This window comes from Pan troglodytes, chromosome X, assembly GCF_028858775.2.
Source record: "Pan troglodytes isolate AG18354 chromosome X, NHGRI_mPanTro3-v2.0_pri, whole genome shotgun sequence".
In the NCBI taxonomy this organism is placed as follows: domain Eukaryota; kingdom Metazoa; phylum Chordata; class Mammalia; order Primates; family Hominidae; genus Pan; species Pan troglodytes.
Genome location: NC_072421.2, coordinates 112,081,989 through 112,097,578, shown reverse-complemented (window position 1 = coordinate 112,097,578; position 15,590 = coordinate 112,081,989). Strand labels below are relative to the sequence as shown.

Sequence of the window (15,590 nt, the reverse complement as noted above, 5' to 3'; positions counted from 1 at the left end):
TATTTAGGAATTAAAACCGACTGGAGTTGACTGGAGTTAGTAATAAATTTATTACGGGGGATAAGGGAGAGGAAGCCGTTCAAGGATGACGCAGTTTCTTGTTAATCCAGTTATCTGAATAACAGTGCAATTCCCCGTGATGCTAAGAAACTTGCAACACATTGAGAGTATTTTCTTACACAATTAAAACCCTAGGAAGTCACTGAGAATACTTTATGGAAGCAAAAATAAATATATAGAGATTAATTTATGTATACATTTAATGGATATACCACACATATATGATTTGGTTTTCATATTTTAATAGTATCTTCATTATTACTTTAGTATTAGTTTATTAGCATCTCTAAAGGCTTGTTATGAGAGAACTAAGTGGACAACTGTACTTAGATCTACACAGTGGCAATCTCTGAAAGGAATTGTTAGAAATTTTATGTGCACAATGTACTACTTGTCTGGGCCATATATTTAATTTGCTGGAGGAAAAAATCATTTTTAAATAAGAGCAAAATGCAATTGAAACATGATGTAATATGCAAATAGTCACTTCACACAGCATATAAAAGCTTCCACACAATTAAAATGTCTGTATTTTATTTGAAAGAGCTATGTTACGTTTAAATTAGAGTCATATGTACTAAAGCTAAGACTAATACACATTTTCAAATAGCGAAATAAAAATCAATATTCTTGTGTCATAAACTCTTTAAGCATAATATCCTCTTATAGGACATGTATTAATTTACTTGGTACAGTTACTTAAGTTATACCTATATTTTATATTTAAGAAGATATTAATGTTTTGAAAATGTATAATTTAAAAAGTCAATCCGATTTTTGAAAGACATATGTTGAAAACCAGAAAACATACATATAAAATTATTTTACTGTTATTATCTAATATGGATGAACATGGAACTTTGAAACCACCTTGATAACCGTTTGGCTACTTTCCTTTCCAAAACGAAGTAACTTTCACTTATTTCACAAAAGTTGCAGTATCTTAGAAAGGATGCATGCTAAACTATGTTGTTAGTCTTGTTGAATTTTGGCACAGACTATTGAGTGAAAAATATGTGTGGCAGATAGTTTTAACAGTTATCAGTTGGCTAAGTTAGATTATTAATTACGATAATCAGTTCTTTAAGTACTTAGTTAATTCCATGTGTTTTGACTTCAACTGATAATTATAAAGGATCATTTAAATTTTTGATTAACAAAAGCAAAAACTGCACAGAATGTGGAAATATCTTATAAAGTTCAGGTTTTCCTGTGCTTTAAATGTGTATGTTCATTTACTAAAATGCATTCCTGATTGAGTACCTCTCTTCTAGAAATGCTGTTATTTTGTCATAATATTGATAGTTATTATTAAACTAATTATTGAATATATTATTGAATGTATATTATGTGCAAGACTTCATGTTAGTTCCTGTAAGTGATATAAAATACATGTGCTATATATAGAACAAATTATTGTTACTTAACACACTCAATTCTCTGCTCCTTTCATAAATTATTTTTTAATTTTTAGTTTTTGTAGGTACATAGCAGGTGTATATATTTACAGAATAAGTTTGACTTGTTGATACAGGCATTTGATTATATATTATTTACATCAATCAAATGAAGAGCTAGTGAGTAGTAAAATATATTTCATTTTTAAATCAAAGATGTGAAATTAAAATATTTGTGAATAAAACAGATAACTACAACAAACTGCAAAGTGAAATGATGGAATTGTCTATCAATGTAAGCAACATTTGCTATTTGTTATGGTCTATTTCTGTATTTCTGTTTTTCTTTCTTTTTTTTCTTTTTGAGACAGGATCTTGCTTTGTCACCCAAGGTGGAATGTAGCGGTGTGATCACAGCTCACTGCAGCCTTGACTTCCTGGGCTCAAGCAATTCTCCCACTTCAGCCTCCTGAATAGCTAGAACTACAGGTTTGCACCATCATGCCTGGCTAATTTTTAAATTTTTTGTAGAGATGGGAGTCTCACTATATTGCCCAGACTGGTCATGAACTCCTGGGCTCAAGTGATCCTCTCACCTTGACTTTTCAAACTGCTGGGATTACAGGCATGAGCCACCATGCCCAGCCTATTTATGTTTTTCTTGAAGTAATTTGGTAACCTAGAGTAAAGAACTTTGCAATAGATAACTCAGTTCTGTATCAGAGAACTCATATTGAAAACAGATTCTGTTAATTGAACTTGCATTTATTTATAGTAACACAAGACCACATAATTGAAAGATAAAAATTCCTAAATTGTTAATATAAGTGTCAAGAGAGTGACGATTATAAATCATGTTTTGACAATGTAGAACCAATGTATGCATACTATCTCCTCATTACATTAACCTTTTCTGTGAATAACTTGAAATGTTGATGCGGTTTTACAGAAAAAAATAATGTTTACCTTTGATACTTACTGATATCACAAACCTTATACAACTCAGGAGGAGCACAGTTGTCCAACTGATTATTTTCACAGGAGACATTGAATACATTACCTAAATTGTTACTTTGACTGTGATATAAATATATACATACATCTATAGCACAGTAGAATAGGTAGCATAAGTAAGGCTTTACGGAAGGTATTACTAAGTTCAAATGATAGTGGAGACAAATTTCTTTTTAAGATTTATTGAATTATATAGCTTAAAATAGCCACAGATGGCTGGGCGCAGTGGCTTATGCCTGTAATTCCAACAATTTGGGAGGCCGAGGCTGTTGGATCACTTGAGGTCAGGAGATCAAGACCAGCCTGACCAACATGGTGAAACCCTGTCTCTACTAAAAATACAAAAATTAGGTGGGTGTGGTGGTGGGCACCTGTAATCCCAGCTACCCAAGAGGCTGAGGCAGGAGAATTGCTTGAACCCGGCAGGCAGAGGTTGCAGTGAGTCAAGATCATGCCACTGCACTCCAGCCTGGGCAACAGAGCGAGACTTCATCTCAAAAATGAATAAATAAATAAAAATAAAAATAAAATAGCCATAGAAATCACCAAGGACCCAGAGATTAAAAAAAAAACAACCCAAAGAATATCAGGCTGTAGATGTATACACATTACAATAAAACTCTTGTTACTCTTCTATTTACAGTAAGAATTAATATATTTAACAACACCAACATTATTTACCATAAATAATCAAGCTCCAACCTTCTATAATAAATATATTGTACATATCTTTTTCATGTCACTGATATACCCTGACAAAGGCAGCCTTACAGAGAAGTGAAGTAGGCAAAGGCCTTACATACCTACATGATGAGATTTGAGGCATATTTTCCCCTTCAGCTCATCAAGGGATTCAGTTATAGGAACCACATGTTAAACCATGCCTCCCTCTAGATGGGGTAGGACTTGTAAGATATTGCCACATTATGATGAATTTGTGTATCAAATCTTCTCTAATTAATACCTAGATAAGAGCAAAGTGTCAACAGGTGTGTGTACAAAGAGGGATGCACAGGCCTGGGAGAGAAGCAAGGAGTACTCACTATGGAGTTGTGAATATTTGGCACATAGAGGTCGAAAAACAACATGGTAAGGACAGAATAGCATTGAAAGGAAGACAGTAAAGATGAAATTGGCGAACTTCACATTCTAGTAAGGCTGACTTTGGTCTTTGCTACCAGGCGAGGCTTACCATGCCAATGATATATGTGAGATAGTCTTGTGTGAACATTGTTTGAAGCCTGAGAGTAGAAACTTACCTGCATGTCCAGGTTAACCTATTTCACCAACGCAGTGAAAACATCTGCAAGCAAACTTGAATCTTCACAAACAGAATGAGTGATTTCCTGTGTGCTTTCAGGACTGCTGTGGGGGTTCTTCAAAATTTTACATTTTATACTTTTTGAACGTCCCTGATGAAATTTTTTTTTTACTTTTTCCCCTCTGGAAAGCTGTTGATAGCATCAAGAACTCTTTTCAATATGTATTAAAGAAAGTTACCTTTGCCATCATCTTAAATGGTGAGTAGTTGAATAAAACAGAACAATTGGCTATTCTGAAAAAGGGTACATTTTAATGCAGCCATTTTGATGCAACTGTCTTGATGTCAAATCACTGTTTTCTTATTTATTTTATTTTTGATCATTAATAACATGTGCAGCAGACATTCCCAACCGTATTCCATCCCTATCCTCTTTCGAATTTTGATAGACTTCGACTTTTCACTTCTTTAATCTAATGCGTATATATTAATGTTATACTAAAAATTTCTGTTAAAATTTTACTGTCAAAAATGATTTAGCCTATACCATCGTATCAGTTCTTCCTCCAAAACTATAATTCTAAAAACATTTTGTGGTATTAAATATTTGTATGATTATGAGAACAATCAGAAATTTAATTGAGAATTCCCCATGCAGTCTGGAGTCGAAAATAAGGAATCCAATTTAAATTCACCTTGTTTAACTTGTAATATATTTACCCAATCAAATAATCATGCTCTAGACATCTACAGAATGTAGAGTGTTCCATTATCTGGATCTGCGTTTTTCAGCATTTATAACTGATACTCCCTTTTGAGAAACAAAATTCTCCTCTCCCTGCCTCTCCTGCTGAGATTTTTAAGTGCATCCATTGAGAGTATTTTGAAGAGCTAGCTATGTTTTCTAAAATTTATCATAGAAAACAACAGCTAGATTTCCTACACCCCAATCATGGATATAAGAGTTTGTTACTGAAAGCAGGCTGGGCTAGGTGGTTCACGCCTGTAATCCCAGCACTTTGGGAGGTCGAGGTGGGTGGATCACCTGAGGTCAGGAGTTCGAGACCAGCTTGGCCAACATGGTGAAACCCTGTCTCTACTAAAAATACAAAAATTAGCCTGGTGTGGTGGCATGCACCTGTAATCCCAGCTACCCAGAGGCTGAGGCAGGAGAATCACTTGACCCCAGGAGGCGGAGGTTGCAGTGAGCCGAGATTGCACCACTGCACTCCAGCCTGGGCAACAGAATGAGACTCCATCTCAAGAAAACAAAACAAAACAAAAAAAAAAACAAAAAAAAACAAGAGTTTGTCATTGAAGAAGAAAATTGAACTTCGCTAACCTAATTGTCCCAATTTATACTATCATACTTTATACTTATTTACTATAAATCTGCGGTGGTGGTTAACAGTTCGGTAAGGGGTCTGCATCACACATTACTTAGTAATAAAATAAGCTGAGTTTTTTTTTTTCAGGTTGCATTAAAATGCTGTTTACCAATTACATAATATTCTTTTTCAAACATGTTAGGCCGTTAATGGCATATGTTTTACTAGTTCAGGGGTAGGTCTACACTAGCAAAATAATAGGAATCACCTTGATATAATAGTTGAATATTATTTCAAAATAAGAGTCTTGAGGCACGCTTACGTGTATACTTACAGTTGTTTTTGAAGGATGGCGTCAGTTGGCCTATGTTATAGATGCTCGCGGGTGTTAGCTGATAACCCTAAAAGCAAACATTGAGAAAAATGCAGTAAGAACTCCATAAGTAAGGTGCCACACAGAGTAGGTATACCATTCACATATAATGAATGACTGAAAAGTAGTAAGGCTGATACCTATAAGCTTCAGAAGAAAGAAGTCTCATTTATATAAAATGAATTTAAAACAGCAAAATATTAGTACAGCAGGTATGTAAGAGGCGTTTGAACCAGAGCAACTCCATCGTGAATAGAGGCTGGGTAAAATGAGGCTGAGACCTATTGGGCTGCATTCCCAGACAGTTGAGGCATTCTAAGTCACAGGATGAGATAGGAGGTCAGCACAAGATACAGATCATAAAGACCTTGTTAATAAAACAGGTTGCAGTACAGAACCCAGCTAAAACCCACCAAAACCAAGATGGCCATGAGAGTGACCTCTGGTCATCCTCACTGCTACACTCCCACCAGCGCCATGACAGTTTACAAATGCCATGGCAACATCAGGAAGTAACCTTACATGGTCTAAAAAGGGGAAGCATGAATAATCCACCCCTTGTTTTGCATATCATCAGTAAATAACCATAAAAATGGGCAAGCAGGGCAGGGCGCAGTGGCTCATGCCTGTAATCCCAGCACTTTGGGAGGCCGAGGTGGGCGGATCACTTGAGGTCAGGGGTTCAAGACGAGCCTGGCCAACATGATCAAACCCCGTCTCTACTAAAAAATACAAAAATTAGCCTGGCATGGTGGTGGGCACCTGTAATCCCAGCTGCTCAGGAGGCTGAGGCAGGGAGAATTGCTTGAACCCGGGAGGCGGAAGTTGCAGTGAGCCGAGATCGGCCGCTGCACTCCAGCCTGGGTGACAGAGCAAGACTCTGTCTCAAAAAAAAATAAAATAAAATAAAAAACAATCAGCAGCCCTCAGGGCTGCTCTATGAAGTAGCCATTCTTTTATTCCTTTACTTTCCTGATAACCTTGCTTTCACTTTACAGACTTGCCCTGAATTATTTCTTGTGCAAGATCCAAGAACCCTCTCTTGGGGTCTGGATCCGGACCCCATTCCTATAGCAGGTAAGTCAGTGTTCGTCCTTCTGCTAAAGAGGAAATTAAATATTAGTTAAGAATTCTAAATGAATCAGCAAAATTCTAAGTCAAATGTCAAGTTGAAACATTTCACATAGAACAATTACAGAGCAAGAGTAAATAGTATTTCATCCACAGATACTAAAACAATATTAGACGCTGGAAGAGGAAACAACATTTGAAAATCACCATTTCTGTATCAATTATTGTAAGAGCATCAGTTGCCAATATTTATTCTGGAATGCAAAAACAAGACTGAAATAAATATTAGCCAGCTATACTTTTGCAGTAGGACAAATAAATTTGGTGCAAGGACGTTAATATTTGACATGTTTTAAACATCAAAAATTTCCCCAAACACATAAAGCATGATCAAAAAAAGTTTTAAATGCAGGGATTATTTTTAAAAATATAAAGCTAACTCTTGCACTCAGCCTAGTAAGTAAAATTGAGGGATGTAAAGATCATTAAAGTTATGAGAAATACATAGGAAATGTTAATTGTTATATTGAGGACAAGATCTTTTGTTAGCTCATAAATTTATCAACATAAATTAACATATTTGAAGTATAATATAAAATATTCAATAAATGTTACAGCCGCATTTAAATAATTTAATGTGACTACCCCTTACATCATGCAAGATACAATGTACTACACCAACAAATTATATTTTTCATTCCTTATGAAAGTAAAAAATAGTTCTAACTTCAAATGAGTGAAAAATAACTTGGATTAAAACTTTGGGCCAGGCACGGTGGCTCACACCTGTAATCCCAGCACTTTGGGAGGCCAAGGCGGGAGGATCACGAGGTCAGGAGATCGAGACCATCCTGGCTAACACGGTGAAACCCCATCTCTACTAAAAATACAAAAAAATAGCCGGGCGTGGTGGCGGGCGCCTATAGTCTCAGCTACTCGGGAGGCTGAGGCAGGAGAATGACGTGAACCCAGGAGGCGGAGTTTGCAGTGAGCCGAGATTGCGCCACTGCACTCCAGCCTGGGCGACAGAGCGAGACTCCATCTCAAAAAAAGAAAAAAAATTAAAAAAAACACAACTTTGCTGTTTTAATCTACACTTCAGAAAATACATTTAGTATTTATAAATTTGAACCAACATTTTTTGTCTCTTTTACAGCACAGATTTATTGAAATGACTATGCAAGAACACATGATCACATTAACCTTCAATTTTCATGAAAAAGTAGGAGACTTATAGTAAATAAAAATAATTTCCTGGGAAAAAGGAAGATAAAATGATTCTATGTAATACGTACAAAATTAATAGCAATCTTGGAGCAATGATGAGACTCCATGCTTGGTGAAGAAGCTGGTGGCCAAGTTATTATTCTATACAACAAGAATTATACATCGCATCGCAGAAACGCATGAGATCATCTCAATACACATTAATGACCTGTTATGCCCGTCGAAGCTCCCACTTAACTTCACCTAACTGTTCAAGTACCCTGGGAGGGAATGAAAATGTTGTGGACCGAGAACTGCTAAGAACAGAATTACAGCCCCCTAGTGGCGAATTGTGACTATTGCAGTCAGAACAATGTGTGCTGTGATTGTAATTACGCCATTTATTCACGAAGAATTTATTTTTTGCGCTTTTTTTCCCCCTTAGGGGAAGATTGAGATATTTTGCATTAAAACATTACTGCTCCGTCATTAAAAGTTATCCAATCAGATATTCTTTAAAAAAATTTCTCCAAGACCTATCAACTGAAAATGTTTTCTGAGGTCTCTAACGTTTTAGTGTCGATTTCTAAAATTTTAATTAATTTTGCAAAAATATGAAGTACTTTGAGTGAAGTCAAATTTTTTTCTCTTGAGGCTCACTTGCTTCTTCCCTTCCTCCTGATCACGACATTCTTTATATTAACATTTTGCATCTATCATACACTTTCCAAGTTTTTTCCTCTCAGCTAATTATACGTAAATTTGAGATACATTTTATGATTAACGCTCTGTCATTTCAAGTTTCTCTCCATCCTACCAAAGTATTATTTTTTAAATTTCCACAATGACTGATTTTTTCTCTTTGTAGGCGAGTGACTGTAGATAGAAAACATAGATATGCCTGACCATAACCTTGCCGTACATATTAATCCAAACACCATGCCATTCCATTCTACAAAAATTGTGCACAGAATATTTTTAAATTTCGCATGTGCAATTCTATTACCTCTGACACTATTTATAACTGATTTATGAGGTGACATTAAGTGTGATTTTGTGATTATTCAAGACAGACTTTAACCTACTTTTCCTACAAAAATTCTTGCTATTTTGTTTTCAGCCCACCCTGAGAAAAGATAATATAAAATAGTAGCTTCAATTCAAAATGATGCTTTAAAAGTCATAAGAACCCTGCGAAGATTTAATAGATAAGTTTGCTGCCTTATTTCTCCTTCAGTTGAAATAATATGGAAAAAGTAGGCATTTAAAGTGGAATGTCTATCAAAGAAATGCCCACATTACCGTGCATTAAAATGCCAGGAGTCAATCCTGAGCAGGATGAGGAAATGCAGTCATTACAAAGAGCTCAATGCACTCTTTTTGATATTCATGGATATTCATGCTCATTTAAAAAGAAGGGGGTTGTCTTCCATTCAGTATTAAAGCAGGACCACAGAGGAACTGAATGGTACCCTTTACTGCCTACTTTGACTTTTTAAGGAATCCACCTTAATGAGTATAATTTACATATACTAATATGTGCATATTTTAAATGTAGAGTTTGACCACTTTTGATGAATGTTTACACCCGTGTAATTGCCACTCTGATGAAAACATAAAACAATTCCATCCTTCTGCTTCTTTGTAGTCACCACCTTCCAAGCTCCAGGCAAATACTTTTTGACTTCTATCACTGTAGATTATTTTTGCCAGTTCTGGAAGTTTATGTAAATGGAACCATACAGTATGCTCTGCTCGTTTTCTATATCTTCCACCCTTTCTTTGTTCAAAACGATATTTTCTTCTTTCACTGAGTCTTATTTATAGACTATTTAAAGCATACATACATATCCCCTTGCCTCATCTTCTTTATTTATTAATTTAAATTTTCTTAACTTTCCCTTCAAGTTATCATGTATTATTTAAAACTTCAATCTTTGTCTAACACGATACTGTCCTTTAAACTCACTGTGTCATGTCAAATAGAGTAATGGAGTGGATGCTTGGAACAATGGTCAGAAGTCCAACCGAACGTGGTCAACCAAAAGAGTAATTACAACAGAAAAAAACCATAGGAGAAATCTTAAATACAAAATGGTGCATCGCCCATCACTTCACATTTAGCACAATGCAGATAACGAAAACAATTATATTCTAGTGTGTAAAGAGCATATATATTTCAGAAAAATATTAAAATATGTATTTGAGGATGTAATTAATAGGATCTATTTTCTTATTTTATTAGGTATTATGAAATGTATTGTTTAATGGGAAGTATATTAAATAATACACATCAGATTTCTTGTTTTAATGGGAAGCATATTAAATACTAATAAAAAAATCAGATTTTATGTAGAAAGCCCCAGTTTCTATATTCCAATTTGATGTACTGTTTTTTTATTAGTGATGTTAGCGGCCAAAATACATACCAACTAAAGGTCCTACTAATGTGTTATGCCACACCACTGTTGCAAGAGAAGTATTCAGAGCTAATTAGAATGACAGGCAATTTTATTTCATAAAAATCCTCTGAATAAGTGTAATTTTAAAGACGTGTCTTGCATATTAGAGATTTAGAAAAGAAACAGATGGCACACTTCAATCAATTGCTTCTTATGACATTCAACTGCAAATACCACGTACACAAAAGTTTTTTTGAGGTAAATGCCTCTTCTCTGGAAAGGATAGTTTTGTTTGACAAATCTTGATTGGACAGAATGGAAAAAAAATGAAAGAAATGGACTAGAAATTTAACCTTCCTGAGTTTGAAACTTAGTTTTTCTGAATCAATTTATTGTTAAGAGGAGTACTTGGAGGATGACTTCCTTTTTATTTATTTTGCCATACTAAAATAAAATTGAATAGCAAAAGTAAGGATGACAGAAGCTCAGAGACAAAATTTTATTACTTTCATTTCAAAAGTGTGAAAAAATTAAGAACTTAGCCAAATAAATCAAGACCCTATTGCCTAAATCTAACAACAAATTTTATTTTGTTTGCCAACACTTCTTAATCTCAAACAACTTCTCCGACATTCCCAGCAAGTACATCCGTTAAAAGTTTGCAGGTTCTCAGAATAAGCAAATCTACAGAGATAAAAAGAGGATTTCTGGTTGCCCAGTGCTGGGGGTTGAAGAAGTATGTGGAGTGATTGTAAATGGGTATAGGATTACTTTGGGGGGTGATGGAAATATTCTAAATTGTGATGATGATTATACAACTCTGAGTATACTAAAAACCACTGAATTCTACACATTAAAATGGGCAAATTGGATAGTATGTGAATTATAGGTCAATAAAACTGTTAAAAGTGATTCGGAGTTAAAACCATTACTTCAAATGAAAAAGCAGATCTTAAAAATATGGATTTTTAAATGTGAGAACACAGGATCAAATTAAACCTCAATTTTAATGAAACAGTAGGGGAGTTATGAAAAAGTCCCCTTTGCAAGAGGGACTGACTGTATTGTTATAAAATCCATTGGGGGAATACATTACTTTTACATAATAAAAGTGTAAACATTTTATACATGTAAGATTCATGAAAGGCTAGATTTTGTTTTTTTTGAGGTGGAGTTTCTTTCTGTTGCCCAGGTTGGAGTGCAGTGGTATCATCTTGGCTCATTGCAGCCTCCACCTCCCAGTTCCAGCGATTCTCCTGCCTCAGCCTCCTGAGTAGCTGGGATTACAGGCACGCACCACCATGCCCAGCTAATTTATTTTTAGTAGAAATGGGGTTTCACCAAGTTGGCCAGGCTGGTCTTGAACTCCTGATCTCAGGTGATCCACCCACCTTGGCCCCCCAAAGGGCTGGGATTATAGGTGTGAGCCACTGCACCTGGCCTCAGATTTTAATTTAAAAATAATCCTAAAACCTGATGCTCTGCATGTGTATGAAAAATGTATTAACATTTTATAGTGATATGGAAGGGTGGAGCAGGACATCAAAAAAAATTAAAGATATGACAAATGTGCCAAACAACTGAAGCACTATGAAATATTAAAAAATTGAATAAGATACATTCAAAGATCAATTTTTATCTTGACCCTTTCTCACATCAGCAAATAATCAATGCTTGTGTATAATCAGAATGATGCATACTCTTCCATTGGGGATGACTCTTTTTCATCATTGATCTTAACGTTGTACCATAGGTCCTAGTGACTTCTTTGGTGAGGAAAATGTCAAGTCTTTAAGTATCCAATAAATGGCCAAGAAGAAGAAACTCCACACCTTCTTTATCATGGTCAAACATTGTGTTTCATATTTCATTTTAACTTCTCTACTCACAGTTGATATTAATTAAAAGTTATCAGGCCTCTGAGCCCAAGCCAAGCCATTGCATCCCCTGTGACTTGCACGTATATGCCCAGATGGCCTGAAGTAACTGAAGAATCACAAAAGAAGTGAATATGCCCTGCCCCACCTTAACTGATGACATTCCACCACAAAAGAAGTGAAAATGACCGGTCCTTGCCTTAACTGATGACATTACCTTGTGAAAGTCCTTTTCCTGGCTCATCCTGGCTCAAAAGCACCCCCACTGAGCACCTTGCGACCCCCACTCCTGCCCGCCAGAGAACAAACCCCCTTTGACTGTAATTTTCCTTTACCTACCCAAATCCTATAAAACGGCCCCACCCTTATCTCCCTTCCCTGACTCTCTTTTCGGACTCAGCCCACTTGCACCCAGGTGAAATAAACAGCCATGTTGCTCACACGAAGCCTGTTTGGTGGTCTCTTCACACGGACACACATGAAATTTGGTGCCGTGACTCGGATCGGGGTACCTCCCTTGGGAGATCAATCCCCTGTCCTCCTGCTCTTTGCTCCGTGAGAAAGATCCACCTATGACCTCATGTCCTCAGACCGACCAGCCCAAGGAACATCTCACCAATTTTAAATCAGGTAAGCGGCCTCTTCTTACACTCTTCTCCAACCTCTCTCACTGTCCCTCAACCACTTTCTCCTTTCCACTCTTCAATCTCTCCCTTCTCTCAATTTCAATTCCTTTCATTTTCTGGGAGAGACAAAGGAGACATGTTTTATCCGTGGACGCAAAACTCCGGTGCCGGTCACGCACTGGGAAGGCAGACTTCCCTTGGTGTTTAATCATTGCAGGGACACTTCTCTGATTATTCACCCACGATTCAAAGGTGTCAGACCACGCAGGGACGCCTGCCTTGGTCCTTCATCCTTAGCGGCAAGTCCCACTTTTCTGGGAAAGGGGCAAGTATCCCAACCCCTTCTCTCCTTGTCTCTACCCCTTCTCTGCTTTTCTGGGAGAGGGGCAAGTACCCCTCAAGCCCTTCTCCTTCACCCTTAGCGGCAAGTCCCGCTTTTCTGGGAGAGGGTTAAGTACCCCTCAACCCCTTCTCCTTCACCCTTAATGGCAAGTCCCACTTTTCTATGGGGCAAGAACCCCCAATCCCTTACTTCCATGCCCCAACCTCTTATCTCTGCACCCCAATCCCTTATTTCTGTGCCCCAACCTCTTTTCTCTGTGCCCCAATCCCTTATTTCTGCACCCCGACCTCTTATCTCTGTGCCCCAATCCCTTATTTCTGCACCCCAACCTCGTATCTCTGCACCCCAGTCCCTTATTTCTGTGCCCCAACCTCTTATATCTCTGCGCCCCAATCCCTTATTTCTGCCCCCCAACCTCTTATCTCTGTGCCGCAACCCCTTTTCCCACTTTTCTGGAAGGTAAGAACCCCTGAACCCCTTTCCTCCATTTCTCTACTCTCTTTTCTCTAGGCTTGCTTCCTTCACTATGGGCAACCTTCCACCCTCCATTCCTCCTTCTACTCCCTTGGCCTGTGTTCTCAAAAACTTAAAACCTCTTCAACTCACACCTGACCTAAAACCTAAATGCCTTATTTTCTTCTGCAATTCCACTTCACCCCAATACAAACTCAACAGTAGTTCCAAATAGCCCGAAAATGGCACTTTGAATTTTTCCATCCTGCAAAATCTAAATAATTCTTGTCATAAAATAGGTAAACAGTCTGAGGTGCCTGACGTCCAGGCATTCTTTTACACATCAGTCCCTTCCTAGTCTCTGTGCCCAGTGCAACTCATCCCAAATCTTCCTTCTTTCCCTCCCGCCTGTCCCCTCAGTACCAACCCCAAGCATTGCTGAGTCTTTCTAATCTTCCTTTTCTACAGACCCATCTGACCTCTCCCTTCCTCCCCAGGCTGCTCCTCGCCAGGCTGAGCTAGGTCCCAATTCTTCCTCAGCCTCTGCTCCTCCACCCTATAATCCTTTTATCACCTCCCCTCCTCACACCTGGTCCGGCTTACAGTTTCCTTCCGTGACTAGCCCTCCCCCTCCTGCCCAGCAATTTACTCTTAAAAAGGTGGCTGGAGCTAAAGGCATAGTCAAGGTTAATGCTCCTTTTTCTTTATCCCAAATCACATAGCGTTTAGGCTCTTTTTCATCAAATATAAAAGTCCAGCCCAGTTCATGGCTCGTTTGGCAGCAACCCTGAGACACTTTACGGCCCTAGCCCCTAAAAGGTCAAAAGGCCATCTTATTCTCAATATACATTTTATTACCCAATCTGCTCCCGACATTAAATAAAACTCCAAAAATTGGAATCTGGCCCTCAAATCCCACAACAGGACTTAATTAACCTCACCTTCAAGGTGTACAATAACAGAAAAAAGTTGCAATTCCTTGCCTCCACTGTGAGACAAACCCCAGCCATATCTCCAGCACACAAGAACTTCCAAACGCCTGAACCGCAGCAGCCAGGCGTTCCTCCAGAACCTCCTCCCACAGGAGCTTGCAACACGTGCCGGAAATCTGGCCACTGGGCCAAGGAATGCCTGCAGCCCGGGATTCCTCCTAAGCCATGTCCCATCTGTGCGGGACCCCACTGGAAATCGGACTGTTCAACTCACCTGGCAGCCACTCCCAGAGCCCCTGGAATTCTGGCCCAAGGCTCTCTGACTGACTCCTTCCCAGATCTTCTCAGCTTAGCGGCTGAAGACTGACACTGCCCGATCACCTCGGAAGCCCCCTAGACCATCACGGATGCCGAGCTTCAGGTAAGTCTCACAGTAGAAGGTAAGCCCATCCCCTTCTTAATCAATACGGAGGCTACCCACTCCACATTACCCTCTTTTCAAGGGCCTGTTTCCCTTGCCTCCATAACTGTTGTGGGTATTGACGGACAGGCTTCTAAACCTCTTAAAACTCCCCAACTCTGGTGCCAACTTAGACAATACTCTTTTAAGCACTCCTTTTTAGTTATCCCCACCTGCCCAGTTCCCTTATTAGGCTGAGACACTTTAAATTATCTGCTTCCCTGACTATTCCTGGACTACAGCTGCATCTCATTGCCGCCCTTCTTCCCAATCCAAAGCCTCCTTTGCGTCCTCCTCTTGTATCCCCCGACCTTAACCCACAAGTATAAGATACCTCTACTCCCTCCTTGGCGACCGATCATGCACCCCTTACCGTCTCATTAAAACCTAATCACCGTTACCCCACTCAACGCCAATATCCCATCCCGCAGCACACTTTAAAAAGATTAAAGCCTGTTATCACTCGCCTGCTACAGCATGGCCTTTTAAAGCCTATAAACTCTCCTTACAATTCCCCCCATTTTACCTGTCCTAAAACCAGACAAGCCTTACAAGTTAGTTCAGGATCTGCGCCTTATCAACCAAATTGTTTTGCCTATCCACCCCTTGGTGCCAAACCCATATACTCTCCTATCCTCAATACCTGCCTCTACAACCCATTATTCTGTTCTAGATCTCAAACATGCTTTCTTTACTATTCCTTTGCACCCTTCATCCCAGCCTCTCTTCGCTTTCACTTAGACTGACTCTGACACCAATCAGGCTCAGCAAATTACCTGTGCTGTAC

The 15,590-nt window shown here is 38.4% G+C and overlaps 1 protein-coding gene across 2 annotated transcripts in view; it reads right to left on the bottom strand.

Annotated features, from left to right (window-relative positions):
* The window catches only part of HTR2C (5-hydroxytryptamine receptor 2C), a 325,108-nt gene that overhangs the window by 290,421 nt on the left and 19,097 nt on the right, over positions 1–15,590 (bottom strand). For both annotated transcript variants that reach the window (XM_009439546.4, XM_009439547.3), the window contains exon 2: positions 5,395–5,461. The gene's annotated coding sequence lies outside the window, so the exon portion shown is untranslated. The remainder of the gene's footprint in view (positions 1–5,394; positions 5,462–15,590) is intronic.